At 41.9% G+C, this 5,137-nt stretch overlaps 1 pseudogene; it reads left to right on the top strand.

Annotated features, from left to right (window-relative positions):
• Nucleotides 1-1,575: 1,575 nt before the first annotated feature.
• Nucleotides 1,576-4,181, top strand: LOC119534864 (annotated as a pseudogene).
• The last annotated feature ends 956 nt before the right edge of the window (nt 4,182-5,137 follow it).

Genomic DNA, 5,137 nt, shown 5'->3' with positions numbered 1-5,137 from the left:
AGGAGGAACATGTGTGGGCTGGTTTGGATGTATTATGTCACCCCAAATGCCATGTTCTTTGATGCAATCTTGTGTGGGCAGATGTATAAGTGTTGATTAGGTTGGAATCTTTGGATTAAGTAGTTTCCATGGAGATGTGACCCACCCAATTGTAGGTGATAACTCTGATTGAATTATTTCCATGGGGGTGTGGCCCTGCCCATTCAGTGTGATTCTTGATTTAATCAGTGAAGTCCTTTAAAAACACTGGCACAGAGGATCCAAAATGGCAGATTATGACAGCAAAGTTCTCCTTCATGGAAAACACTGGATAAAAGACAGAAAGTGCTCCAGAAAGGCAGTTCCAGAGTTCTACTGCCTGGACAAGGCCTACTACATCCAGATAGAATGTGCACTTGGTGAAACTGAGAAACTGCATTTGGAATTGAGTGAGTGAGCTGTGGGGGAAACAGCACTCAGCAACTGCAGTGGGGAGAAACCTGGGGTTGACATTTGGAGGCAGGTTAGTTAAAAAACCCAGAAAGCAGCTGTGGATCTGGCAGTGATAGCCATGCAGTTGACCATGGTGGGGAATGTCTTCCATGCCCCAGGCACCCATCTCAGTATCTGGCATGGGTGAAAGCCTTTCACACACCTGTAGCTAATTGTTCCAGACTCAGGAACAGGACACTGCAGAGGACTGTGGATGTGGGAAGTTACCATGGCCCATACAGCCATCTTTTCAGTGGGCTGGGAGATGTCCCTTCACAGTGCTGTGGCTGAGAGCACCCCTTGGGGATCCTGCTCACCTGTGACATTGCACAGTCTTCTCTATGGAAGCCCATGGAGTGCACACCTGAGAGGTGGGGACCCATACAGAAGGTGAAGAGCTCTACACCAATCCCAGAGACTTGTGTGCCCATGGCAGAGAGGGACTGTGGGGAATCTGAGCTGAAGGGTTGGACTTGTGCAACAGCCCCAGGGTATTACATCACAGCTCCGGGAATGGCTGGGAGTTCTGGGTCTTAAAGTCATCTTCCCTGCCTAACTGCTACACGGCACACCCCCCACCCTCAGGGCCAGTGGTCCCAACTGCCTACAGAAAATTGGTATGGTGATTGGACCTCCACAAGGTTTGGACCCACACTGGCTGCACAAAGTTAGGGAGAACTGGCTTGAGGGTAATAGGTGGCTGGGGTGTGCATCTGCTGGTAGGTCAGGGAAAGTGCACTCCACCAAGCTGTAGCCCTGTCAAATTATAGATAGTTGTTCAAATAAGCATGCATATCCTAAAAGAACCCTATCAAGATAAGCAAAAACCAAGAATACAAAAGCCACAGAAAATTTTAAAGCATATGAAGACAAGAAGATATGGGTAACCCAAATGCTCAAATCAAAAACCAGAAGGGAGCAATTAATCAAAGAAGTAATCACAAACACAAGATCAGGCTCAGGATATAAAGGACATGAAGAGGGCGCGTCGGCCTTGCCGAGCCGGCCGGCCGGCCTGGCTCCCCTCCCCGGCCCCGACGGGCTGGTGGGCTGCCCTGAGGAGGCGGGGAGGGGAGGACTGGGCCGGCCGGCGGGTGGGCGACGATGCTGAACTTCTGCGCTGCCCCCAACTGCACGCGGAAGAGCACGCAGTCCGACCTGGCCTTCTTCAGGTTTCCGCGGGACCCGGCCAGATGCCAGAAGTGGGTGGAGAATTGTAGGAGAGCAGACTTAGAAGATAAAACACCTGATCAGCTAAATAAACATTATTGGTTATGTGCCAAACACTTTGAGACCTCTATGATCTGTAGAACTATACATTTTGCAGAGGCATCAGAAAACTAAAGAATGATTGGGTTATTTTATTTCTCAAAATTAATTGAAGCAGATACTTGTGAAGTCATTGGGAGAGTCCTTATAGGACAGTTCTTCGAGATAATGCTATACCAACAATATTTGATCTTACCAGTCATTTGAACAATCCACATAGTAGACACAGAAAATGAATAAAAGAATTGAGTGAAGATGAAATCAGGACATTGAAACAGAAAAAAATTGATGAAACTTCTGAACAGGAACAAAAACATAAAGAAACAAACAACAGCAGTGCTCAGAACCCAAATACAGAAGAAGGGGGTGAAGAACAGGATGAAGATATTTTACCTTTAACCCTTGAAGAAAAGGAAAACAAAGAATACCTAAAATCTTTATTTGAAATTTTTATTCTTATGGGAAAACAAAACATACCTTTGGATGGGCATGAGGCTGATGAACTCCCAGAAGGTCTCTTTACGCCTGATAACTTTCAAGCATTGCTGGAGTGCCGAATAAATTCTGGTGAAGAGGTTCTGAGAAAGCGCTTTGAGACAACAGCAGTTAACACGTTGTTCTGTTCGAAAACACAGCAGAAACAGATGCTAGAGATATGTGAGAGCTGCATTTGGGAGGAAACTCTCAGGGAAGTGAGAGACTCACACTTCTTTTCCATTATCACTGATGATGTGGTGGACATAGCAGGGGAAGAGCACCTGCCAGTGTTGGTGAGGTTTGTGGATGAATCACATAACCTGAGAGAGGAATTTGTGGGCTTCCTGCCTTATGAAGCTGATGCAGAAATTTTGGCTGTGAAATTTCACACTACAATAACTGAGAAGTGGGGGCTGAACGTGGAGTACTGTCGTGGACAGGCTTACATTGTGTCCAGTGGATTTTCTTCCAAGATGAAAGTTGTTGCTTCGAGACTTCTAGAGAAATATCCCCAAGCTATCTATACACTCTGCTCTTCCTGTGCCTTAAATATGTGGTTAGCAAAATCGGTGCCTGTTACGGGAGTATCTGTTGCATTGGGAACGATTGAGGAAGTTTCTTCTTTTTTCCATCGATCACCACAACTACTTTTAGAACTTGACCATGTAATTTCAGTCCTTTTTCAGAGTAATGAAGAAAGGGGTAATGAACTGAAGGAAATTTGCCATTCTCAATGGACAGGAAGGCATGATGCTTTTGAAATTTTAGTGGAACTCCTGCAAGCACTTGTTTTATGTTTAGATGGTATAAATAGTGACACAAATATTAGATGGAATAACTGCATAGCTGGTCGAGCATTTGTACTCTGTAGTGCAGTAACAGATTTTGATTTCATTGTTACCATTGTTGTTCTTAAGAATGTCCTATCTTTTAAAAGAGCCTTTGGGAAAAATCTCCAGGGGCAAACCTCTGATGTCTTCTTTGCAGCCAGCAGCTTGACTGCAGTGCTACATTCACTAAATGAAGTGATGGAAAACATTGAAGTTTATCCTGAATTTTGGTTTGAGGAAGCCACAAATTTGGCAACCAAACTTGATATTCACATGAAACTCCCTGGCAAATTCCGCAGAGCTCAGCAAGGTAACCTGGAGTCTCAGTTAACCTCTGAGAGTTACTATAAACAAACCCTAAGTGTTCCAACAGTGGAGCACATTATTCAGGAACTTAAAGATATATTCTCAGAACAGCACCTCAAAGCTCTTAAATGCTTATCTCTGGTACCCTCTGTCATGGGACAGCTCAAATTCAATATGTCGAAGGAACACCATGCTGACATGTACAGAAGTGACTTACCCAATCCTGACACACTCTCAGCCGAGCTTCATTGTTGGAGAATCAAGTGGAAACACAGAGGGAAAGATATAGAGCTTCCATCCACCATTTATGAAGCCCTCCAACTGCCTGACATCAAGTTTTTTCCTAATGTTTCTGCTTTGTTGAAGGTCTTATGCATTCTTCCTGTGATGAAGGTTGAGAATGAACACTATGAAAATGGACGAAAGCGTCTCAAAGCATACCTGAGGAACACTTTGACAGACCAAAGGTCAAGTAACTTGGCTTTGCTTAACATAAATTTGGCTATAAAACATGATCTGGATTTGATGGTGGACACATATATCAAACTCTATACAACTAAGTCAGAGCTTCCCACAGGTAATTCAGAAACCATTGAAAATACTTGAGACTTTTAAAATAGGTTTTCTCTTATATTTGGAGGAAGAGCTGTGAGGTGTATGTAGGCTGCTTAATCACTGACTATCTTTGCCTATAGGTCTCCCATTGAATACATTTGTTATTAATAATCTACCTATTTAAAGGGCCCCCATTTGAACTCTCATGCTTTGAAGACCTGTCTGTTCTTGCAGAAGGTAGCATTGAAAGTGCCACGTTTCATTTCTGCATGCTCTCCATTAGTGGCACTCTGGAATTATTTTAGTTAAGTCATTTTAGACACGACATTAATCATCACTGTGGCTCCAATTGTCAAGTTACCAGTCCAGTTATCAGTACTTTGAAGAAATAAATTTTGACGAGGTATGGAAGGAAGGAATGCATTTTGTAAAGTGTTACAATGAGGTTCACTATTGACCTTTAACTAGAAAGACTTTAAAGTATGTTGTTAAAATTTATGTTGGACAGTTAAGGGAATTACCAGAGAGTGAGAGAAACTGAGCTCGCCAAGCAAGGATTTCAGCGTAGATTTTGTCTTTATCAAATGAACCTAAAGGAACAAGTTACAGTTCGAATGCCTTTTTCTACATCTGGTTATTGCTGTTTACATTCCTTTATTGAGCCCATGCTTTCATAAGCTGTTTAGCAGGTATGTGTTGAACATTTCTGTTTCATGGTCAAGATAGAATCAGAGGCCATGGATACTGACCACTGATTTGTCTGATTTCTTCTGTCTATTTCCATGACTATGTCTACTGCCTCATCTTGATTATCAGCAGAACCTGGAAAGCCTACAAAAATAAGTGTTTTGTGGTTTATCTAGGAATAATACAGAAAATATTCCTATTATTTTTGGTGAAGAAAATCAATTTTGTACAGTTTATTTCAATCTAAATAAAATGTGAATTTTGTTTAAAAAAAATAAAATAAAATAAAGGACATGAAGAAGACCCCAGAAGAGCATAACAAAGAATTTAAAAGAGGAAATTAAAAAAAAAAACAAAAAAACATATGAGCTTATGGAAATAAGAGAAACTTTGATCAAAGTAAAAAGATCTGGAAACACATAGCAGCAGATTAGATGAACTCAAAGAATGAGTAAGTGAAATGGAAGAAAATGTTTTGGAGAGTGAGAGTAAAAAAGAATGAATGGAGAAAAGATCAGAAAACTTGAAATGGATCTCAGGGA

Source organism: Choloepus didactylus, chromosome 5 (assembly GCF_015220235.1).
Source record: "Choloepus didactylus isolate mChoDid1 chromosome 5, mChoDid1.pri, whole genome shotgun sequence".
NCBI classification, from domain to species: Eukaryota; Metazoa; Chordata; class Mammalia; order Pilosa; family Megalonychidae; genus Choloepus; species Choloepus didactylus.
The sequence above is the reverse complement of the archived record's forward strand: the minus strand, read 5'-3'. Positions and strand labels throughout refer to the sequence as shown.